This window comes from Hippopotamus amphibius, chromosome 5 (assembly GCF_030028045.1).
Source record: "Hippopotamus amphibius kiboko isolate mHipAmp2 chromosome 5, mHipAmp2.hap2, whole genome shotgun sequence".
Lineage (NCBI taxonomy): Eukaryota > Metazoa > Chordata > Mammalia > Artiodactyla > Hippopotamidae > Hippopotamus > Hippopotamus amphibius.
This window is the reverse complement of record NC_080190.1, coordinates 93,871,811-93,898,112: the sequence shown is the minus strand read 5'-3', so window position 1 is coordinate 93,898,112 and position 26,302 is coordinate 93,871,811. Positions and strand designations below refer to the sequence as shown.

Genomic DNA, 26,302 nt, shown 5'->3' with positions numbered 1-26,302 from the left:
GTGAGTTAGCATACAATATTTGTCTTTCTCTTTCTGACTTACTTCACTCTGTATGACAGATTGTAGTTCTATCCACCTCATGACATATAGCTCCATCTCATCCCTTTTTATAGCTGAGTAATATTCCATTGTATATATATGCCACATCTTCTGTATCCATTCATTTGTTGATGGGCATTTAGGTTGCTTCCATGTCCTGGCTATTGTAAAGAGTGCTGCAATAAACATGATGGTACAAGTTTCTTTTGGGATTATGGTTTTCTTTGGGTATATGCCCAGGAGTGGGATTACTGGATCATATGGTAGTTCTATTTGTAGTTTTTTAAGGAACCTCCAAATTGTTTTCCATAGTGGCTGTACCAACTTACAGTCCCACCAACAGTGCAGGAGAGTTCCCTTTTCTCCACACCCTCTCCAACATTTGTTGTTTCCAGACTTTGTGATGATGGCCATTCTGATTGGTGTGAGGTGATACCTCATTGTGGCTTTGACTTGCATTTCTCTGATGATGAGTGATGTTGAGCATCTTTTCATGTGTTTGTTGGCCATCTGTATGTCTTCTTTGGAGAAATGTCTATTTAGGTCTTCTGCCCATTTGTGGATTGGGTTATTTGCTTTTTTGGTATGAAGCTGCATGAGCTGCTTGTATATTTTGGAGGTTAATCCTTTGTCCGTTGTTTCATAGGCAATTATTTTTTCCCATTCTGAGGGTTGCCTTTTAGTACTTCATATTAATATTAAGGAATTTAAAAGGTATAATGTTTCATAATGCTCTTTTCATCATTATTTCAATAACTAAAAGATAATGTTTAATATACTGCTGGGAATTTTATTGGCCACAATGAGCTAAAACAATATTACAGAGACAAATCATCTTTGAAAATGATTACTCTTTAACATTCATGCAAGAATATGAACTATGAAAAGAAGTGCCAGGCTGTTTCAGTCTCTAAAAAAGCTAGAAAGAGCAAAGTAGTCCACTCTTAAAAAGATACTTGGTTTAAACTGTAAATTCAAACAAAACAATATTTATGTTGGTGAAGTTATAAAGACCCATGATATTATAAAGTTATGCTAGCCTTGATTCATGAAGTCATGTAGATTTTCTTACTTGAAAAATAAAGATAATGCTGACTAAAAATAATCAATTCACTAAAAAAAACTTGAGTATAGTTGTAACTAGCAGAACATTTTATATATACATGGAACTATATATATAAAGCACCGTATAGCAGAACACTTACAACCTGCAAAAATTTTGTGTATGTTTCTGAACACTTACTATGGAGTGTTCAGCAGTGTTAGCTCAGCATGTTGAGTTGAACCAACCACATGTGCTCAGAAGGGCTGCTTTCCTCAACTGGCCCTTGACTGGCACTTGAGAACTGATCTCTTAAAATATTCAAACTGATAGAAATACTTTGCACACTCAGTACCTTGGCCACACTGTACTATTCTGTCTTGATCGTGCAAATAATGTGTTTATGGTGAACACCTGCTTTCCTTCTGGGGGATTGGGTTTGGTCACTGCAGTCAGCCACCAAGTGCTATCACTGGCAAGACCAAACCCCATCAGGAACCAGTGAGCTTACCATACTCTGCCTGTGCTGTTACAGTTATTGCTGGAGGATTAAGTGTGTCCTGTGCAACCCCTGGGCGAGGACTCTTGGAAGCTCATGCTTGGTTCCTCCAACTGCTCCTGACGCACCCTTCCCCCGTGGACTGTGCTTGGTATTATCTGCTGTAATAAACCATAGCCTCAAGTATAATGACTTCCAAGTCAAATGATTCCTCCTAACAAGTCTCTAAATCTGGGGATGGTCTTAGGGACTCCAGACACATAGAGTTTATAGGATTTTATTAATTTTAATACATTTTCCATTATTTGTGTAAAGTGAGAGGTACAAACTAGTCTACACAATCCTGGTAATCAGATATGGCTATATAACTATATCTATATCTATATCTATATTTAGAGATAGAGTTTTTTTTTTTTTGCCACACTGCATGGCATGTGGGATCTTAGTTCCCCCATGAGGGATCGAACCCGCATCCTCTGCATTGGAAGAGCACAGTCTTAACCACTGGACCGCCAAGGAAGTCCCCTGGATATATTTCTTTTAATAACGTATATTCAAGACTTAGAGAAATATCAGTCCCCATTCATGGAAACCATTTAAGGTTAGACAAATATGGTTTTAAACCAGATCACCATCTAAAACGGGGAATGGCAAATTTTTTTGCAAAGGACCATACAGTTAGTATTTTAGGCTTTGAGGGCCATACAGTGTCTTTCACATATACTCAACTCTGCCACTGCAGGATGAGAACCACCACAGACAACACATAAACCAGTGAGGGTGGCTGCGTTCCAATAAAACTTCATTTGCAAAGACAGGTAAAGGGCTTGATGTAGCCTGCAGAGCGGTAGTAAGTCAACCCCATTCCAGAACAACTGAGCTTCAATAAAAATGATTCTTCTCAATTTCTTTTCTAGGTAAAGAAAACCATGGATTAAAAATAAAAATAAAACAAAAAGTAAACAAAGGAGAATACCAAAATTATTTCCTGATCAATGTATGCTATAATAAAAGCAAAACTCAAATCACCTAAATCAGAAGTATAAATAAATTTTAAAATTCAACTTAGTATTTGCTGATACCCACTGTGACCTCAGTATAATACCGAATGTTATAAAGAGAAAATCCAAGGGTATGTTGGCTCATTGGCACTGGGTATCCCTAGACTGGCTGACATACCCCTACACTGGGTTTTCTACTGCTTCATAACAAATCACAGCCTTAGACGCTTAAGACAACACCCATTCATTAGCTCACAGCTCTGCTGTTCAAACTTTATCTCAGCAAAGAGAGTCCAGGAATGGCAGGATGAGTTCTCTGCTCAGTGTCCCCTAAGGGTAAATCAAGGTGATGGCCAGCTGCCTCCCATTTGGAGCTCAGGGTCCTCTTCCCAGCTCACATGATTGAGGAAGATTCAGCTCCTCACAGTTTTTGGACTGAGGTCCCTGCTTTCCTGCTGGCAGTCAGCTGGGGACTGCTCCCAGCCTACGTTACTTTCCACATGACCTCTCCCATCTTCAGAGCCAGCAACAGATAATCTTTTTCCTGTGGAATCCTCATATAACTTTCTACAACTGGTCCTTACAATCAAAGTTTAGAACATTTAATTTAGCCAATAACTGGATTCAGTATTCCTCAACAAATATCTCAAACTATGTCTAACAAAACTAAAGCCTCTAAAAATCACTGAGAGGTTTTGAAATGAGCTTTTTTACAGAAAGAGTCCTACCTTAAGAACATTTAATCCAAACTTCTGAGAGACTGGACTAGCATTTACATAAACCTTAAGCATTCAATATGAGGGTGACTCAAAAATTATCCACACTCTGGCTGTAGAATTTACATAAGTTTTAACATAACCAAAGTATGGATAATTTTTGACTCACCCTCGTACAAGACTTTGAATGAAGTCAAACAAAAAAGCTTTTCTATCATTCAAGGTTCTCAATCATACTTGTAAGTGCCCCAAATCCATATACATTTCTTCCTTCGCCATCCACAACTTGCTGATTTAATGACAACTATCCCTAAGAGAAACTAAACAAAATAAGAAATTTCTAACAGCTTGAGAATGTAAAATAATTAGAGCTATTTTCTTAAAAGCCAGTAAAAAAAATTTTTTTGTTTTCTTAATAGCTATTAAGTCTTGATCTATTTTACCAAACCAAAAAAGAAAGAAAAAATACAACTTCTAAACTAGACAAAGCAAAATAAAGAAAATTACAAGCCTTGGGAACTTTCTACCAGTTTTAGCTACAAGTCCACCTGGCCACATCCATTAAAATTAGGTGTTGTCTTTTGTTTAAATGGCCTTTCTTGTCTCCTTGATTAATTTAGGTGCAACTGAAAGCTGAGGCATCCAGAACAAATCAAAAGATTAAATCCCAGCTAAAAATGAGGACAGCATCTAAAACTAAGCTGTCACAGAGAGGCCCAAGGAGGAGACAAAGAGGAAAATATCCTCTTTTTGCTAGACAGACAAAAAAAGAAGGAAAACAAAACAGAACTGAGATAGACATTTAGACTTCAAAACTGCACAAGGCAAAATAATTAAATCCACACACTTCAGAAACATACTCAAAATGGGACAATTTATATCTTTATTGATTTTTTCCTTTCATAATTTTCATATTTTTAGTTGTGGTCTTTCTGTTTTGCTTAGAGAAGTACCTTTAATATTTCTTGTAAAACTGGTCTCATGGTGCTGAATTCTGTTAGCTTTTGCTTGTCTGTAAAGTTCTTTACCTTTCCTTCATATCTGAATGACAGCCTTGCCGGGTACAGTATTCTTGGTTCTCAGGTTTTTTCCTTTCACCACTTTGAACTTATCGTGCCATTCCCCTCTGGCCTGCCAATTTATGCTAACTCAGCTTACAATCTTATGGGAATTCCTTTGTACATAACTAGTTGCTTTTCACTTGCTGATTTTAATATTCTCTATCTTTTTTGTTTGTTGTTTTATTGTAAGTCTAACGGGTTATAGTGTGGACCTCTTTGGTTTCATCTTATTTGGGACTCTGTGCTTCCTGGACCTAGATGTCTCTTTCCTTTCCCAAGTTAGGAGAGTTTTCAGCTACTATTTTTCCAAATAAGCACTCTCTCTTCTCCTTCTAGGACCCCTGTAATGCAAATGTTAGTACACTTGATGTTGTTCCAGAGGTCTCTTAAACTATCCTCATTTAAATGTTTTTCTTTTTTCTATTCAGCTTGAATGATTTCCACTACTCTATCTTCCAGTTCTCTGATCCATTCTTCTGTATCATCTAATCTACTGTTGATTCCTTCTATTCTGTTTTTCATTTCTGTTACTATATTCTTCACCTCTGCTTGGTTCCCCTCTATATTTCTAACTCCTTGTTAAACTCACTGTGTTCATCCATTCTTCTCCTCAGTTCTTTAAGCATCTTTATAATTGTTACCTTGAACTTGGGGTAGATTGCTTATCTCCACTTCCTTAAGTTCTTCTGAGGTTTTATCTTGTTTCTTCATTTGGAACATTTTCCTTCATCTTCTCACTTTGCCTAATTCTCCTTTTTGATTTCTTTGTACTAAGTAGGCCAGTTAGGCTTCCTGACCTTGGATGAGTGGTCTTATGTTGAAGATGTCCTGTGGGGCCCAGCAGCACACCTCCTCTGATCACCAGAGCTATATGCTCTAGAGGTGGCCCCTGTGTGAGCTGTGTGGGCCCTTCTGTTATGGCAGGTCAATTGTTGTGGGCACAGTGGTAGATGGAGCTGGCCTCTGGCCCAGTTGGCTGCTAGGTCCTGTGCTGTGCAGTGGCTGCCAGCCTCCTGGTAGCTGGGGCTGGGTCCTGGCATGACTGGCTGCATGGCTTGGGGAGGTCCTGGGGCTGCTGCCAGCTCCCTGGTGGGTGGGGTTGGGTCCCAGGTGGCTGACCGTAGGTCCCAGAAGCCCTGGGGCTGGTGCTAGCCCACTAGTGGGTGGAGCCGAGTCCTGGGCTTGCTGGTAGGCAAGATTGGGTCCTCATGCAGCTTGCAGCTTGGCCAGCTGGGCCCCAGGACTTGTGCTGACTGGCTCATGGGTGGGTAAGTCTCTGGCACTGACAGGCTAAAGGGAAGACTCCAAAATGGCTCTTGCCAGCACCAAGTGTCCTCATGGTAGAATAAGCCCCCCAAAATGGCTTGCCACCAGTATCTATGTCCCCAGGAGGAATCTCTCCTGCCTCTACAGGAGACTCTCCAATATCAGCAAGTGGGTCTCACCCATGCTCCTTTCAAACCACTGCCCCTGTACTGGGTCTCAGAGCATGTGAGATTTTGTGTGTGCCCTTAAAGAGCAGAGTCTCTGTTTTCTACAGCTCTCTGGGTCTCCCAAAAGTAAGCCCCACTGTCCTTCAAAGACAGGTGTTCTGGGGGACTTGTCTTCTCGGTGCAGGACCCCCTAGCCAGGGAGCTCCTTGAGGAGAACCTCTTGATTGTGGCTGCCCTCCCAGGGGTGTGGGTCTTGACTATACCATGACTCCACCCCTCCTACCAGTCTTGTGTGGTTCTATCTCTGTTATCTTTAGTTGTGAAAAATCTTTTCCACTAGTTAGATCGTTCTCATAGATAGCTGCTCTGTAAATAGTTGTAATTTTGGAGTGCCTGTGTGAGGAGGTGAGCTCAGGATCTTCCTACTTCACCATCTTGGCCAAATCCTTCAGTGTATGGAATTTTTAACAAACGTTTTTTTTTAATTAAGGCTTTTGGGGACTTCCCTGGTGGTGCAGTGGTTAAGAATCCGCCTGCCAATGCAGGGGACACGGGTTCAATCCCTGGTCCTGGAAGATCCCACATGCTGTGGAGGAACTAAGCCCGTGCGCCACAATGATGGAGCCTGTGCTCTAGACCCACAAGGCACAACGACTGAGCCCACGTGCCACAACTACGGAAGCCCACGGGCCTAGAGCCCGTGCTCCACAAGAGAAGTTATCACAATGAGAAGCCTGCGCACCACAACCAAGAGTAGCCCCAGCTCGCTACAACTAGAGAAAGCCCACGTGCAGCAATGAAGACCCAATGCAGCCAAGAAATAAATTTAAAAGAAAATAAATTAAGCCTTTCGATTATGAGAAGGTTGTGATCTTCATCATTTATCTTTAAAAGCAGCGCTATTTGAAATACTGCTTGAAATACTCTTTCTGATGAACTTCAGATTTTTAATCAAATTTTATAACACCATTTCAGGAATACACACCATACCACGGATCTGGATATTGTAACATTTCCCTCCATTTTCCACAGTTAGGTCACTAGAGCTCGATAATTAATGAACAAGTTCTTGAAGACCTTTACTCCAATTCTAGCCATCGTATCTATTCCTTTTCATTTCCTTTGTGCAGAGCATAGTACCTGACCCCAGCTAATAATTTTAGACATTATGTTAATTCTTTCAAATTACTATAATTTGGAAAATTATTGTTCCTGGAACAAAATGGCCCACTTTTGACACTCAGTTTAAAATTTTTAATTCACTGCCACATACACACAAAGAAATGTTCTAGGAAATATGGGAAATACAAAGGTGAACAAGACATCTTTATATTGATACAGCAGGAAAAATACTGGCACTTGAATTCAAGAGACCTGGTTGTATCTAGTGGTGTAACCTGGACAAGTTTTTTAACCATTCTGAGCCTCAATATCTCAAACTATAAAAGAGGAATAATCATACCTACTTCAAAAAGTTACCATTAGAATTAAATGAAGAAATATAAAAAGTGCTGTAAAATTCTTAAGACTAGAAATAGTATCTTATCTTACTTATCCCAATGCCCAGCACTGGCTTGCAAATTACAAGCCTTCCTATCCTTACTCACTCATCAAACATTAATAACACATACCAGGCATTGATCTAGGCTTGGCACAAAGTATAACTAAGACATTTTTCTTGACCTCAAGAAACCTGCAATATAGAAGAAGGAACAGAAAGGCAAACATTAGTAACATAAAAAGTGATAGGTGTTACAGTAGGTGTGGGGCATGGGAGGATTCACAGGGAGCGAAGGCTCAAGTTTATGGGCAAGGAAGGTTGATGGGAAAGTCTTTCCGGAAGAGGTGACTTGAAATTGAGTAGATACTTCATAGGTAGGGATGGAGGTTGGGAAAGAAGAGTACACTCTAAGCAAAGACAGCAGCAGGAGGCAGAAATATGAAGCAATAAAGAGCCCACCATGTTTGGGGAGTTATGTCGTGTTCAGCTAGAGGGCAAACGATACGAGCAGCTGGGATAAAACTATGATCACCACATCCCAGAAAGTTCTAGGCAGAGCTTTTCTAACCTAGCCATCTATGTAGGAGCTCTCCCGATCTTTTTTGGTTTTTTAGGAAGAAAACCTAGAGGCGTCATTTTCACAGTCTCTCTTGATCCTTACTGTATCCCTATGAGACAGTTATTACTATTCTTTTTCAGAGAAGGCCCAGAGGTTAAGCTGCTTCTAGGTAGAGTAATAACAACTGGGACTCCAACCTGGCCCATCTGAAACCATGCTGTCCACGTTCTTAACTCCCATGCTCTGTCTAAATTTTCAAATGTTTTCAAACTTCTTTTGACCACCACACAAATTTCAGCTGGCAAGACATACATGTCTACAACTGAAACAACGATTTTATGAAGCAACATACACACTCTTCATTCTCTTTCATTCTCTTCCCTTTAAAAACAAAAATCTCTGATTGTAGTTTTTAAGGAGGAGTAGTGCCAGTACTGCTGATAAGTCATGTGGAAGAGTCTGCCTTTGGACTGAACCTTTGCAGCCCTGGGGAGTAGCGCCATGCTCAGGGGCAGAAGCTGGACCAGAGGTGGACGAAAGACATTAGAGACAGAAACAAAAAGACACGTCTCAAGGAGTTTTGCTTTACACAGGAGTTGGGAAATCAGGCAGAAGTTGCAGCAGAAGTACAGTCAAGAAAGGTGCGAGTTTTGTTTTGTTTTCACAGACAAACAACTCTCCCGGTCTTTTGCAAACATAAATAAAAAGCAAACAGTTTGGCATTCAAGGCCCTCACGATCTTAATTCTCTAACCTTGTTTCCTATTGCCCTCCCATAAAAAGCCTAACTCGGCTACACCAAATTACTGAATTTTTTCCACAATACTATTTTTCCTTCCTTTCTCCCTTCCTCCCTTTCTCTTTCTCCCTCTCTTTTCTATCTTTTCTCCCTTTCCCTCTCTCTCTCTCTCTTTCTTTCTTATACTATCTTACCTGGGATGCCCTTCCTCCTTCTTTTCTACCTGGCAAACTTATTCAATGCTGAAGACTTGCTTACAGCATCCATCATGCATGAAGCCCTTCTCCCCACCCCAGCCTTCTATTATGAATGAGCACCCACACGTCCACCATTGAGAGCCTACCATTAATATGTCCTATATATGCTTTAGCATGTACCTACTATGGAGTTCTTCCTGACCCACAAAGGGCTTTTCTTTTTGCCACCACTACATATTGTACCCACTTCTATTACTGAATTTCTATGTACTATTTGTATACATGTCTGTCCTTTGAGACTGTGAGCCTGAAAGCCTTAACCTGGTTTTTGTATGCATGGCTTCAAGAGTGGAGATTGGCAGAAAGAAATTTCCTGTGAGAGAGAATGTGAAATAAGTAAGTTCTGACCATATCACTCACTGAAAACTTCTCTTTATCTGATCTCTAAATAACAATAGCGGAAATCAATTTTTTTCACTATATACCTTTACCTTATGTGTTGGGAACCGTAGGTGCTACTGTTCATCTGAATAGCAACAAAGGGGAAATAAACCTTACACCACCTCTGCAGTTGATGGAGAAGGAAACTAAAGAAGTTCCTTCTGCTTTGGGAGGAGAGCAGATTTCTTTCTACATTAGATGTCACACACATGAAAAGACCCTCCAGGAGACCACAACCAATTTTATAGATACTACTCATATGATAGGTTAACCGCTTCTGTTCTGACCCACTGCTACATCTAGGAAACCATCTGCTCAGGAGATAATCGTGAAATCAGCTCCTGTGCAGAAAAGAAGAGACTAACAAAATGCAACAAACTTGAAGTGTAGAAAACAGAAGAGAATGGGAGATAAAACGAATGGAGACTACTTTCCATTCTATAAAAGGAAAAGACTCTAATACAATGGTGGGTGCAGGGGGTATACATAACATACCTTAAAACATAAAAACAGACAGACAAGCCAAAAAGAGTCACTGTTAAATATGAGTGAATTTAATATGACCATAGGAAAACAGCCCTGAACAACAGGATCTTTTTCAGACTATGGTGAAAGTATTTTCTTTCCACATGTACTTTGTTCCCCAGAGGATGAGACTCTTAAATACACCCTAGGAAAGAAGTTCTTTCTACAAAGCATCCCCTTCATAACTGCCTATCATGACACAGCAACCAAGAAACACAAAGCTTGTGTTGGGGACAGTCAACTGGTGATTTCCTGCTAGACTTTCTCAACTCACAGGATGATGAAATGGCCGGGTGTTGCAATGCAGTTATGGCTTTGGGTGAAAACACAGGGCATCCAAGACAGAAGTGGCCAAAGACAGTGGTGCCCAGCAGGAAGTTGTTCCTACAAAGGAAATTGCAGTTTCTAAGATGAAGAGGAAGTCAAGAGGGAGAATTAAGTGTTTTAAAAACTTGAAAAAATACTGAAGAAATTACTTGTGGTCTCACATCTAGTTAAAACCTTACATAGTATATTCAGGTTATCATTAATGATAAATTTGAAACTTTATCAATGCAGTTTAGGGTAAAGATCACCCACAGAAGTCAAATCATGTCTTTGTTCACTGTCTGTTAGGAGCTGCTGTTCTCCTCCATTTCTTGCAGAAAGCTCTTCTGGAAAAATGCCTGATGATGACAGTGACTAAAGGGACCAGAGGAAGACCACTCTCACTCATCTGCTCCTACAAAGTAAGAATCCTGCTCATATTCCTCTTCATTTTACAATGGCTTGCATTGACCTCTTCACATACAAACCCTCACACAGTGAGCTGCAGTCTCTATAATAAACGGCAACTTCTCCTAGAGTTTATTTCCACTTGCCCGTAAAATGTATCCTAGTCACAAAGAACACACTACTAGTCAGTTCCTTGGCATTAAATGAATTAACACAAATTATCATTTTTAGTTTAATACAACCTCTGGTAGAAGTTGTTTCTATCTCCTTCATCTGTAGACAAAAGAAACAACAGAAACTTCATATCCCACCCACCTCTTTTTAATTTATCATGCCCAGAATTCTTTTCCTGATGCTTATAAATATTAACAGAACAGACCTTTTCCATCATTAAGCAGGAAACAGTACTGCATATGTTTTTAACAATAGGCTTTATAAATATTTAATAATCATATTAACAAGAAGGAGACTATTAACTGTTTTTCATAAAAGACCACATGCGACTTTCTTTCCCATGTCTAGAGAGTGAGTGTGAACATGTCAACTTTCTCTCCATCAAGACCCACAACATGTTCACCTCTGCAAGACAATGTGAGGCACCAAGGACCTGCTTTTTATTCTAATTTTCGAAATCTTGTTTTGCTACTCACTGTTGTACTCTAAAGAATCTGCACTCAAGAGTCAGATCTCCCTCGCAAAACCACCTTTTTGACGTCTCAACTCCTTCTGACTCTTTTAATAACCACTGATATCATCATCCTACGATTTCTAATTTGGCTTTTGAATCACTGTGTTCTTACGATCTCCATCTTCCTTTCTCACCTTCATTCACTTAACAAACGATGCTGAACACCAAGGACTCTGCTCGATGGGCTAGTTATGGACTAGGAATCATCTGTTACAACAGAGTGTGTTACATGCTATGGAAGGAGGTAGGAGGAAGTGCTATAAGGTGTGTAAGAAGGGCATGAAGCCAGACCCAGGATGGGGGCCAGAGAGGGCTCCCAGAAGGAGAGGCAGTGAAGATGACCCTGCAAATGTGCTAGGATGCCAGCAGCAGAGTTTCTCGCCAGCGATTCAACTTCTTTATGTTCACACATTCCCAATGTCTTAAATGTGTGGGTTTACGTAACAACATACGCTACCTGTGCCCTTTGAATGCTGTCCACAAGCTTTATGTTAGTTTTCTATCGTATGTAACAAGTTTCTACAAACTAAGGGGACTGTAGTCACATTGACTTATTAGCTAGTAGTTCTGCAGGCCAGAAGTTTTGCTTATTTTTTTATTTGTTTGTTCATTTGTGGCTGCACCTCATAGCATGAGGGATCTTAGTTCCCCAACCAGGCATGGAACCCATGCCCCCTGCAGTGGAAGCGTGGAGTCCTAACCACTGGACTGCTAGGGAAGTCCCTTGCTCGTTTTAACTGAGTCCTCTGCTCAGGGTATCACAAAGCTGAAATCAAGGTGCAGCTGGGCTTAATTCTCCCCCAGAGACTCTGGAGAAAAATCCAATTCTAAGCTCATTCTTCTTGTTGCCAGAATTCAGGTCCTCTCAGCTTATGACTGAGGTTTCTATTTCCTTGCTGGCTGTTGGCCAGGGTCCACTGTGAAGTCCTGCATGCTGCCACATTCCTTGCCCTGTGGCCACTTCCAACTGTGAGCCAGCAGTATTACATAAATCCCTTTCCTGCTTCCAGTTCTGACTTTCTCAGTCTCTGATCTCTGGACCCAGATATAAAGGGCTCATGGGATCAGGTCAGGCCCACTGAAGATCAACTTCTGTCTTCGAGTCCACTGTGCTACATAACAAAACCTAATTATGGGAGTAAACGCCATCCTAGTCATAGTCTCAGGGATCATGCAGGGTACAACCGGGAGTGGGGATATCGGAGGTCATTTTAGAGCTCTACCTACCACAATTTATAAACAAAACACAAAAACTTGGCATCAAAGAAGAATTTTATGGCACTGATTAGAAACAGGGTACCTGGGTTCTCTCTATAAGAGGATTTTACTTTTCAATCCTGAGATTGCAAAAACCAAAAAATTATAGACAACTCTAAAACATATGCCTCCTCCTTTTTTATCCTTAATTCACTCATCTTTACAAATGCCTGAGACATTTATATCTGAATATTTCACTCACCCTCACAAGCTAAAACTGAACTAATAGCCTTCCCCTTCAGAGCTAGCTCTTTCTGAGATTTCCATTACACCCGCAGGCAGCCAGTGCTCCACAGTACCAGCCTCAGCATGATGATTTTATCTTCTACTCTGTGTTCTGTTTGATATCAAGCCAAACTGAAACTAATTCATCAGTAAGTCTCAATACTCCTCCCTCTCTCCATTCCCAAGCACACTCTGTCTAGAACAGGGTCATTACAAACACTGGTCTCCCAACCTGACCTCCCCTCCCAGGAACTTTCTCTTCTTCTCCTTCTGTCCGTGCACACACTGGCCCCACTATGCACCTGCCAGTAAAGTCCCCAACATCCCACTAAGCCAACTCAGCAACTCCCACTCAGGAACCAGAGCAGCCCCTTGTCCCTGTCATGGATACGGGAGCTCCTCATGCCAGCACCTAAGACCAACACTCAGCATTCCCTGGGCCCCAAACTCACACACAAGCCCCATAATCCAACTCCACACCAAACAGGCAGCCTCCTGAACTCCTCACCTTCTAGTCACACCTCAAGCTCTGTGCACTACTCTCTCAGGTAGACATGCCTTAGCCTTGAGGGGTCAGCTCCACAAAGGCTTTTCTGATCACTCTCATCCCACGATCTGCCTCAAGGACCTCTCCACCCATACCACCTGGCATCAGCCTTTTCTTGCTCTGGCTCCTATCACTTTTTAATAGGAGCTCTGTACCTCTCCCACTTTATCAAGATCTGTGTGTGTGTGAGTATATATAAATATATATATTATATATATATATTCTTTTCCATACTCCTCAGCAGCTTATGCAGCACACACAAGAAGCTAGAGAATTAGTAAATTTTCCCCACAATCCAAACTACACCTCCAGTCCTAACCATTCACTTGTTTTTGTAATCTCGTTATTTCTCCTTGCCTGGAAGAACATCTTTAGAACAGAGGTTAATACAGTAGGTCATCTATTCTGGTCTCTATAGGAATGAGGTAATAGCATAATTAACAATCCAGAGTTGCAGACGAGTCCATTTACTTAATGTTTACATTAAGTAATATTTAACACTCTTAAAACAGGAATAAATGGCAAACAGATTCTAGGAAAATAAACTACTTCTTCTAGACATTGAGGACACATAACAAAAGAAGTTTTATAGTAGGGACAGAAACAGACCTTGGAAAATGTGCATTTTCATGTGCAAAATTGCATATGCATAAGGGCTGCTCTGTTTCATAAGTAAAAGCTGGGAAACAATCTGAAAGCCCGCCCACCACAGGGGAATAGCTAAATGGATGAGGCATCACCACGTGCAGACACTGCACCACAGCGGTAAAAAGGAGAGGGCTTCCCGAGTCACGATGGGAGGGTCTGGGCACGCTAGATGTGTACTCTGTGTGCAGAGCTATGTGTCAAGTATGCTGTCATTTGTTTAAAGAGGTCAGGGGATAGATTTTCATATATATTTACTTGCATCTCTGGAAGAATTTAATAACAGTGTTTGCCAACTGGGGGAATGGAACTCTCGGAGTGAGAAAGCTTCCATCCTTGCCTATGGTATGTGGGCTGTGTGAACCTGGTACCGAAGAGACCAAGCAGACCTAGCTCTGCAATTGTGGGAATGGGGCAGACTATTATAAAGCTCAATGCTCCAGGGACTTTCCTGGTGGCGCAGTGGTTAAGAATCCACCTGCCAATGCAGGGGACACAGGTTCAATCCCTGGTCCCAGAGGATCCCACATGCTGCGGAGCAACTAAGCCCGTGCACCACAACTACTGAGCCTGTGCTCTAGAGCCCTCAAGCCACAACTATTGAGCCTACATGCCATAACTACACGTGCTTAGAGCCTGTGCTCCACAGCAAGACAAGCCATCTCACTGAGAAGCCCGCGCACCACAACAAAAAGTAGCCCCCACCTGCCACAACTAGAGAAAGCCCACGTGTAGCAACGAAGACCCAACACAGTCAATAAATAAATAAATATAAAAAAATATTTAAAATAAAAAAGCTCAATGCTCCAGAAGAAGCTTCATGCTTCCAGAAATATACATATATGTCTTTACCTCATCTTCTCTGGCAGAAGAAAAGTTATAGAGGTAACACACCCAAACATCTGGGGACTCCTTCTTCTGCTATAGGTGCTGTGCTGTACACAGCACATACCCAGGAGAACAGCCACAGGCCTGCTGTGAGGGCAGACAGGCGGCACCTGCACCCAGAAGGCTGCCCACCCACAATAAAGACCATCTAATCTTGCCATTCGTGACAACAGGGACGGCGCTTGAGACCATTATGCTAAGTGGAGTCAGGCAGAGAAAGACAACTACTGCATGGTATCACTTATATGTGGAATCTAAACAAGCCAAACTTGTAAAGATACTTTAAAGCACAAGAGGCAAACTGGCAGCCAGCAGAGAAGTTTTTGTTTTTGCTTTTTGCCCTACAGAGTTTTTCACTTTTTGTTTTTATTTTTCTCTGAAATAGTTGCCTACATGTAGAAATTGGGAGATTTCACGGACAGATCTGGATTGATAGCTTCTCTTGAAATCGAGAGGATCTGACAATGCTGGAATCACATTCCTGCAAGGCAACAGCTGGCTACAGCTTACTAACAGTTCTTGTGCTCGGCCAGGCCCTCTGGGCCTTCATGGTTTGTACCACTTGCCTGGTCCGCAGGCATCCACAAGGCCTCCTAACCTTTGGACGTGTTCCTATACAAACAAGGTAAGCAGAATGAACTGAATTACAATTTGAGAGTGATATCCTTTGGCTCCTTAAGGACTAATGAGAAAAAACAGCCACACAGCAATGATTCTTGTTGCCTGTTTTCTGGGAAAGGCTCTTTCAGTCTGACACATATATGTACATATGATTCAGTATGAATGCCAGTCCTGATCACACTGCTGCGGTTTGTTGTTACTGAGGATCCGTTTTTTGAAAAAGAAAGAATACCTGAGAGAAGAAAGCTAGTGGTACATTCTAAAACAAGAACTACCACTCATGATATATTCTTGAGACACACACAAAAAAAACATGAAACACACACACCCACAATGACTGTACTTTCTTCAGAGATGGGATGCTCTCCACCCTAAACTACAGGACATTTACAAACTCTATAAGGCATAAAGTCAAGTGATCAAATCTCAAGGTTATCTGCAGTGGTTAAGTTGATTTTCAAGGATGACGGGAAAAAGAATTAAAACAAATTCATACCCCATTTTCATCCCTGCAGGAAAGGTAAAACATAAAATCACTATACCGTATTCATTAACTCTCTTCAATTTTGCCCCTCTGGGTACAGCCAAAATGGAAGGCCATCTCAGGCTCCTGAACATGCTCTGACGCACAGAACTGGGACTTGGGACTCCCAAGCAAGCAGAGGCCTTGACTATGGTACTTTTCAAAGGAGAGATGCTGTCAACGTTTGGGACTAACAGTGTTCCAACACGATGATAACAGAGGTGATATGAATTCTTCCACTCATGTGCCACAGAAAATAATATAAAAACAGAACTCTATTAAAAATCTAAGTAAAATGCCTCATTCTCATTACCAGATGTCCATGAAATTCCAGTCACACTAAGAGTTGTCTTAAAATGAAAATAAATTATACAAAAATGTTAATTCTAATTACCTTCAAGTAGGGAGATTATAGAAAACTCATTGTGATTATGAATTAGTAATGCAGAGAAAACTCAAAAAAAGGGGTTGGGTGTGGGGGGGTGTGTATCCTACATCCTAACTTCTTAAATGTATAAATAACTATGGGCAGGACTAAAACCATAAAAAAAGAAATACATTACATGAAAATAAAATCTTTAAAATTTTCCCACTGAAATAATACAAAGGTCAGAAAGTGCTCTTGAACTGAGAAAATTCTTATGAGACAATCTAAGCTAATGAAATTCCATATTTAGAGACAAATACAGAAAGAACAGATGTGAACGTACTTAACTGTCTTCTCTTCACAAGACTGCTATGGGGTAGATGTAAGGAGATCTCAGCCTCAAATCTTAATCTTAAATTAAGAAAATCTGTGTTAGGTCTGGTCTCCTGCCACCACAGGAAAATGGACCAAACTCAGGAGTGAACGTACATAGTAAACCTATCATTTTGGACAAACAGTTATTTGGGAAAAAATAAGACGATCACTCAATATTTATTTCTTTAAAATTAAAAAATAAAATAAAGTGGCCTGCCCAAAGTTGAGTTTACTTGTTAACAGATCTGATAAATAAGGATGGCAATTCTTACCAGGGTGGAGAGCAAAGACTGTCAAAATAAAACATGTGTAACCCACAAGCATTGTAGTGAGTAAACACTCACAAAGCCACTAAATCACAGATAAGCATATTTATATTTAATGCTCTCTAATATCATTTACTGACCTTAATGCAGCTTCAAAACACTACGTCCTCAACAGATAAGAAATCTCCTTTCCTTTCTTTCTCATTTCTTCCAATTTTTTTTCAGAACTCCAATTTCCAGATTTCAAATTTCTTTCTCAAAAGTAAACAAAACAAAGGCACATATTTATGGAAATTATTTTGGGGCTCTTTGAGCTTTCCTTCGTAGACGATCAGTTCAATAAAAGAAGCAGAAATCATACGGTGAGCAAAATAAGTGCTATCTTGCTCCATTATACCACAGAAAGAACATAATCTGTAGCCAAAGTGAAACGATAGAGTAAAAATAAGATAAAGGAAAGAAGTTTGACTGAAGCAAATGTCCTCCTTCTCCTGGCCTTCCTAAACCCCTCCACTAAGTGCTTTTTTCAGGTAGATATCTTAGAACCTAGTGGGATATCTTTAAAAACTATAAGAAACACACCAAGCAGAGCAGTGTGCTGACGTCTCCAACACAGGCAAGATAAGCACAAGTTCTGACTGGTAGCGAGGGAGTGGGTGCTGGGATGTGGAAACATGGTGGAATGATTTTCCCTCCCTCCGATCCAAACAGCAAGGTGTGTCAAGGCCCAGAAATTTGGAATGAAGACTCTAAGTAAAAGATGACCAAGAAGCATGCTAGTAGAGAAAGTTTAATGTGTTCCCTTACAATCACCATTGATAAATTCACACTTCCCCTTATTCCTTAATTTCCTACTTAAGAATCAAAACCTTTTACATGAGCACCCAACTAAAATGATCAGAATAGAAGGAGATTCTTCTTCTCTTAGGATCTAACTCAAAGATTCCATGGCTGTCTTCATCTGCCCTTTACCAGCAGATTAATGCTGGGCAAGGTTTTAATTTGAGACTCAGCCCCGTTTTGCCACAGGCAAAATAAAGACAGTAATGCCCATCTCAACAGGGTCACTGTGGAGACTGAATGAAAAAAATATACATAAGCAAGATTCTGTAGGACTCTATCACTTAGGAACCCACAAAAGAGTAGATGTCTTTACTGTACAAGTTTTAAAAACCAAACTTCAGCATCCAAAATTTTCTAGGGCTTTATGTATCTGTTGGTCTAACTTTAGGTATCAGATGCAACCCTTCCCTGCCCCACCCACCTCAAATGCATTGTCTGTTCACGAATGTTTTTCATTAAATTTCTCTTAGAAATATACTTATACAGATAATTCCCGCACATACAACCTATGGGACTCATTAGCTTTGTTAATGAGCTGGAACTTAATTATCACACGAAATTTTGGTAACACGTTTTCAAACTCCAGGCCACGTGATCATGCATGCTTACTACACACCCATTTCTTTAATTCTTTTTCCTAATTAAGTACAGAATCTCTCTTCACTTAGTTTTTCTCACAGCTGAAAAGTATGATATCAGGACACGTATTTTGTTAAGTATCCTCAACCACAATATGAAAGTTTCAGTACTGACAGATACTCACTGAGTAAGAAATCATGCTCCCACGACAGCACTCTGATCCCTTAACTTTGTCCTGTCATTCTCATTATAAGTGTAAGACTGTCTGATAAAAGTAGAGAAATTTAAGGGAATAAATACAGAATGAAAAATATAATATCACCAATTCTATTTTCATGAAGATTAAGTGTTTAAATAGCTGTATTTAGTTATGCTTTCACCATAGATACAGGTATTCAACTCAGGAGTATGAGTCCCACCAACAGTGTTTTTAAAAAAAATCCCTGCCACCGTCCATCTGCATGTCTTGCCTCTAGTTCATTCACTCATTCATTCACTCACTCACTCATTCGTGATGATCCTGGCCCTCAAGAAATTTCAGTCTAGTTGGGCAGAAAGTCAGGTAAAGCAATGCTTACTGGGAGCTATGATAAAAGCAAGAAGAGTGCTATGATGATGTAATACCCAAATCCTAACTTTCAACTAACACTACAACATGCTTCTGAGGAAGGAGGGGAAGGAAGTAGTACATTTCTTCCAGCATTTAACATTCTAAGGCTTTCTGAGAAATTCATGCATATCCAATCTGCATTAACAATATTTAATACTGTTCAAAGGTCCTTGGAAGAGCAATAAATTAGTGTTTTTGCCAAAGGAAGATAGGATGGGAAAAAAAAAAGTTTCTTCTGTTCAAGCTTTACTGGAAGCCCAGTCAAAGTAACCCATGCAGAAAAATGCCCAAAACAAATGTTTATATTACAGCTTTTGCTAACATGTTTGGTTCCAAATGCTTAGTAAGTCTGTAAAAGCATATGTTTATGATTTATTTGCTTCATTTGACTGTTTTTTATGATATAAAATATGTTCCCAGACCTAAATGCTCCATCATCACAAGTCTGATCTGTGACATGACTGTTATCCATTAACTGGCCAGGTTATTAGTACTTGGTAAGCAGCTGAGGACAAGGCATCCTGCCAGATTCCAAAAAGGCATTAATGAATAAGACAGTGATCCGTCACAAAAAAAGAGACATTACCAGACATCAGCCCCCAAAACCACATATTCCAACAGACAGTAATGCAAGCCTTCTTTAAAACCTTTATCAGTATCAACACAAACTTCATACCCTTGGTTAAATACTACAGTGAACAGGAAAAAAAGTAATATTCTGAGGATCTAGTGAGCTAGTTATAAGGCAAGATATATTTGCTCACTCACACATGCAAATTAAATATTTTTAGAAAAAATTGTTTAAATGTATAATTTCCAGGCAAAATTGCTCTACTCATTAGCTTTCTGTATACTTACTGCATTTTTAATTCAACAGAGTCAATGCACTTCTGTAAGTGGAAAACAAATATGGTAAGTAAGAAAAAAAACAAGAAACTAAGAAAGAACCATTCATTCCAATGAGTGAAAGAGTGAATAAAATCCTTCAAGATGGATATTTGATAACATTTTTCTTGCTTCTAATCCACCTTTTCCAGCTTTAATTTGCGTACGTGACTGTGAAAAGCACTTTTTTTGACTACAATGTGTTTTCTTTGGTGGTATAAAGCAATACCTTACATGCCACAGTAGAGTTCATATGGTGCCTACCAGGTACTCATCTGATATGGTTAGGAGAGCAGTGATAGTTCACCAATTCAGACACAGAGATAAACAGACAAGAATGTGATATCAGCATCAAAAGCACTACTTGCATATGAAGCCGTAAAAGCCACATCCCTGCAAGACAAAAGTATTAACAAGCTTGTTTTAAAACAACTAATTCTCCAGACCCACCTAATATGCCAAGACAGAGGAGTGTTCCTCACTCAGTTTAGAATCTACACTGAAACTTATCTGAATGAACTTGACCCTGGCTGGCAGCAAGTCAGTCATCTTCGTCACTGAATGACTTAACAGAACACTGTGTTCTTGGCACAAGCACAAAAAAAGGTGTTGAAACCCATGCTAAAAATAATCTCGGCTTACATTTTAAATCAGTTTTTAAATATGATGATAAAAGATACTTCAATATGATGAGGGCTTTTCGGTGTTTGGTATATTTTTAACTCAGGTGATTTTTTTTACCCCTACTCCATCTGGTTCACTTTCAATGCTGCCCGGAACAATCACTAGGACCCTCCCAGAGCACTGTGAATCCCCATTCTGGCCCTCTTCTGTGCCTCCTCCTCTAATGATATACCTGGAAAATTCCATTGCACCCTGCACTGGCACGGCAGGGAGGGACGGCAAGTAAAGCCAGAAACAATGTACTGACTCACTTCCGCTGAAAGCCCTGAAGAAAAATGTGGGCCACAGTTCAGTCCTCTCACACGATGTAGTCAGAACAGGTAAGAGGTAGTAAAGTTATGTTATTCCCACACAGGTTACGTTAACTCATCCACAAAGGTAAGATGCAAATGAGAAGGCAAGGAAGATAATTTGGCAGGGAATCTATATACTTTCACAAAAAATGCTACTCTTTTTCTTTAGTTTTTGAATATCCTTCTTTTCTCCTACTTCAAAAATGCCACCCTTGGTATAACATTAGGATAGCTCATTCTCACCATGAACTATAGCAGTTCACAATTACCTCCTAATCTGGGGGAAAACCACGCAAGTCCCACAGTGCTCAGAGTGAACAAGACTCAAACCATAAACATTCAGCAGTCTACACTGGCAGAAGTCAACAACGAAATGATAGATATTTATTCACCCTTAAGCCCTTTAGTTTTTAGTCTTAAATCTCTACTGCTTTTTCAGATCTCTCATCTTACAGTAATACATATCCAATGCCTAGATCAAAGCAAACAGGCATATAAAGTCTTTAATTCTGATGCTGATATTTTTATGGCCTAGATGCCAGATAAAGACAGAACTCTGTAGTCAAATGATTTTCCTCAAAATAGTAAAATGTTAAAGAATCTTGAATACTTTTCAAATTATAATATACTTTAAACCTTACTCTTTCAAAATTGTAACAATTATTTTTTCATAATTATTTCAAATCATGTTTAAACTGTAAGTGACATTAACACAGGAAGTCAAAGAAAAAGAATTTAAATATACATGGTTTACCTTCAAATAAAAGCTTCTTTTTTCAACCAAATATGATTTACTCAGATGAATGTTAAAACTAATCTAAATATCCTGATACCTAATGATAACTAAGGATACATGGACCAAAACTGCATCTAGAAGTAGGCCTAGGCTTAAAATTTTGCTCTAATTAAAAAGTCAATTCTTCTGTGTACTTCTATGATATGACCACCTAACCAACAAATAAAAACATCTTGTTCACCATATTAGTTAACCTTATGTAAAATCACCATTTATATTACACATTTGCTAGAAGGATATACTCTCTTATGGCATTCCACCATATTACATAGAAGCTCTTGAACAATTTAGCCTTGGCATAAGAATTATAAAAATTCTGTGCAAAGACCTTCTGATAATCCTTCAGAAACTATTCCATCTGCACAGAATGATAAAGAAAATGAACCTCTCTGCTTTTCTGTGTGTGTGTGTACATGTGTCTACATCTATACCTATCTAACAGTGCTTACAAAATACACATGAATATAAAAAAAAATGACAATCTCAATTAAAAGAAGAGTCTTAAATGGCAGGAATTTTTTTTTAACTTTCTGTTTTGATAACACTTTAGACATACAGAAGAGTTACAAAGATAATATAGTTTCTATGTAGTCTTCACCCAGCTTCCCCTAATGTTAACATCTTACATAACCATGGTACAATTTGGAAAATAAAAATTAACATTGATACAATACTATTAATTAAATTACTGGCTTTGAACAGATTCCTCCAGTCTTTCTGTTTTAGGACCCAATCCAGGATTACACACAGCATTTAACTGTCATGTTTCCCGATTCTCCTCCCATCTGTGATGGTTCTTCTTTCCTTGTCTTTCAATCTTGGCACCTCAGAGAAGAATTCTTCAGGTATTTTGTAGAATGTCCCTCAATTTGGATTTGTGTAATATTTTCTCATGATTAGATGGAGGTCAGGAACTTTGTGGTGGCGTGCCCTCAGTCCATCACATCAAAGAGTACATAATATCAATGTCTTATTATAAGCAACATTCATCACTTGGTTAAGGGGGTGCCTGCCAAGGTTGAACATGTAAAGTAATATTTTCCCCTGTGTAATCAATAAATCTTTGGGGGGGGGAAGTATTTTAAAGTCATACAAATATATCGTGTTTCTCATTAAGTTTTGCCCACTGATTTTAACATTCACTGATAGATCTTGCCCTCAGCAATTATTATTGTTCCCATCTAGGGATGATGTCCTATTTCCCTCATTCCTTCTACGTTTACTGAAATTCTTCTCTAAGTTGTCCTTTCTCTACTATTTACTTATTTATGTATTTATTTACTCAATCATGTATCTGTATCATTGTGGACTCATGGATACTTATTTTATTCTTTGAGTTATAATTCAATATTTTCATTCTTTACCTCACTGCTCCAACTGTTCCAGCTTTACCCAAAGATTGAATGTGTCCTCTGGACATTCCTCCCAACACTCTTTTTTGAATACTTTCTTATTTTCTGAAAACCAAAGATGCTCCATGCTCATCTTATATTTTCTCTGCCCTGGCCACAAATTCAGCCACTGTTCTAGAGAGCCCTGATTCCTTTTATTGGAGTGTGGTATTGAAAACCATGGCCTGGGCCGCTTGGTTTACTTGTTGCTCACTGCTTCTAGGCACCCTCAGTGGAAGAGACAGGAAATTACACACACACACACACACACACACACACACACACACGCGCGCGCACATTTCTGTATTTCTTTCTTGAATCTATCTACCTATCTGCCTATGTATCTATGTACTCTTTTTTTTTTTTTTTTAAAGAAAGCACATAAGTTCAAACTGATATACTGAACTCCAATACGGAGCCATGGAGTTCATTTTAGCATTTTCCACTGCTTATTTGTAAGGCCATTCTCCCCCAGCTCTCTGGTATCCACGATATGAGTTATATTTACTTATGTGCTCAACAACAGTATACACGCAAAGTATTTTCAAAATTGCTAAGTCATGCAGCTGTGAGAAACAAACATCAACTAGAGTAGAATGTATGTATACAGTTCCCTTTGTTTTTAGCCTTACAGTATTCAGCCAAAGCTACTTGGTCAGGACCCTCTTCCTCAAACCCTTGAGTGAAGTTATATAATTTACCACAGTCTATACTCTGTCTTGGGCTCAACCTGGTTTATTTAATCGACTTATTTAAATGTGCAGAGTAAAATTCACTCTTTTGGGTTCACAGTTCTATAGGTCGTGACAACTGCAGAGTTGTGTACACACTGCCATGGTACAGGAAGGACAGCTCCCTCACCTTGAAAACTCATGTTTCTCCTTTGTGGTCAATCCCTTACCCCAACCTTGTCAATCACTGATCTGTTTTCCATCATGACAGAGCTGTAATATACTTGGGTCTAACTTCATTAATTCCATGAATTAGTCACCATCTGGTGAGTATTTACCACATGCCGATCTCTGAGCTCAGTACTGGGAATGGTAACTCAAACCTCAGACTAATGAAGGGACTTACGGAATCTTCTTGAATATAAGAAAACCCAACTCCCAAATACCTGGAGCCAAAAATAGCAGAGATAATAAGGAAACCTTTATTTTCCTATTTGTTTCTTAACTTTAGTACCATCATCAAATTTTTATATTGGAAATAATTTTTTTAGTGAAACCACCTGAGGAAAGCTGAGTTCTACATCCTCAAATACTAGTATTTACAAGAGGTAATTTTTTTAAAAGGAAAAAAAAGCAAAGACAAACTGAACAATGAACAAAACAAGACTACAATTCAAAACTTTTCCTAGGTGCAAAGTCAACAAATAATACAGCATCCACTTAATTATTCATAATATCAATTTACTAATACAATAAAGTTAGGACAGCTAGATAATGATCTTGGAGTGTGTATGCCTTAACAATTTCCAATCCAATGGAACTCTAGATGAAACTGAGAAGTATAGTTTTTACAAATTACCTATATATTTTGAAATGTCTCTTTCAAAAGGTGACCAGTCAGATTTTAAGCACATGCAGGGATCATGTCCACAGTTAATATGTTAGTGTAGCCTAATGGAGGAAAAGGAAAGGCAGCCAAGATAGACACCTGCACTAAAGATAAGTAAATAATGAAATACAAGTGTGCATAAGATAGCTAATAATGAGAATGGGAATTTACAATGTATACCAAAAGCTATCTTTAAAAATACAACATCCAGACTTATTTCAAAGCACAATAGAGGACAAATCAGACATATGAGGAAGAAAATCCAACTTATGTTACCATCATAATTAGATAACATATGGCAGAAATTCTACAGAGAAAAGCAGTGAGGCCAAAGAAACAGCCCTGAGCTGGGAGCTGGCTGGTCTATTCCTAACCCTGCATCTACTCTCTGTCCAGACAGCTCCTCCACTTATCAGTCATGGGTCCCTGAGCTTCTCCTTCTCTAAGATTCATATGATTCGAGATGAAAATAAACATAAAGAAACATCTCCAGGGACTTCCCTGGTGGCGCGGTGGTTGAGAATCTGCCTGCCAATGCAGGGGACATGGGTTCGATCCCTGGTCCAGGAAGATCCCACTTGCCGCGGAGCACCTAAGCCCGTGCGCCACACACAACTACTGAGCCTGCACTCTAGAGCCCGTAAGCCACACTACTGAGCCCGAGTGCCGCAACTACTGAAGCCCGCGCACCTAGAGTTTGTGCTCCACAACAAGAGAAGCCATTGCGATGAGAAGCCTGCACACTACAACGAAGAGTAGCCCCACTTGCCACAACTATAGAAAGCCTGCACACAGCAACAAAGACCCAACACAGCCAATTAAAATAAATTTATAAAAAAAAAATCTCCAAAGCTAAGCAAACCCCCCCCCCCATTTATGCTACGTCTTAGTACAAATAGACTTCTATGACAATTTCCCTAAGTAGAAAATTTCATATGAAATATACTTTTCAGGATCATTAGAAATAGGAATGAAGGGTGAGAAATGGTGGGGGGGGGTTGGGATAAAATAGAAGGCAGATGCAAAAAACATATTGGTAACACTGTTTGGAAATGACAGAGGAAGATACAGCAAAGCACACCTACCTCTAAGAAGCATTTTCTTATGTCATTTTTGGCATGGCAGCAGGCAGGACAGAGAAGGGGGATGGGTAGGGACTCGAATAAGAGACTCATGTAGGAACTGCTGATAAAGTCAGGTGAGACAATACTGATACTTTCTATATGCTGTTATCATGGGTAGCAATATAGCTTTAGAAAAGGAATTTGGAAAAACTTCCTGGATACACGTTAACAGTATTCCCTTAAGTTAGGAATATGAGGGACAAAAGTTACTAGAGACTCTGGAAACAGTTTGCTGGGGTCAGTAATCTAAAACAGACGAAAAGCAAACCAGGGATGAAGATTCACGTGTAGAAAAATAAAATTCTGCTTTGCATAAAAATTACCTATAATAAAGTAAAAACATTTTTTAACTGAGAAAGTATTGAAAATGTAAAAGTAAATAGAACTCAGCATTACAAAACATATTATTACTAATTTAAATGTGTGAAATATTTTATTTTGTTTCAAGGTTTTTTAAATAAACAAAAAAACATGTATGTCTACAGGTCACAAAAGCCATAAATTTCAACCAAAGTCATGCCAGTATTATTTTTCCCACAGGTTTTAAGTTACTTAAACAAAAATTCTTCTCCTGTGAGAGGCCTTTAAGAATATAAATCTTAAAATTGGAAAGAGAACACTGCACTACCTCACAGCCTTGCAGTGAGAACTGAATGAAAGGATGTTTTG

At 39.4% G+C, this 26,302-nt stretch overlaps 1 protein-coding gene across 10 annotated transcripts in view; it reads right to left on the bottom strand.

Annotated features, from left to right (window-relative positions):
- Positions 1-26,302, bottom strand: part of SPIDR (scaffold protein involved in DNA repair) — a 337,463-nt gene that overhangs the window by 242,447 nt on the left and 68,714 nt on the right. Inside the window, exon 1 of one of the 10 annotated variants that reach the window (XM_057734373.1) lies at positions 17,009-17,029. The exons of the other annotated variants lie outside the window; for them this stretch is intronic. The gene's annotated coding sequence lies outside the window, so the exon portion shown is untranslated. Of the gene's footprint in view, positions 1-17,008; positions 17,030-26,302 lie in introns of those variants that run through there. 10 annotated transcript variants of the gene reach the window in all.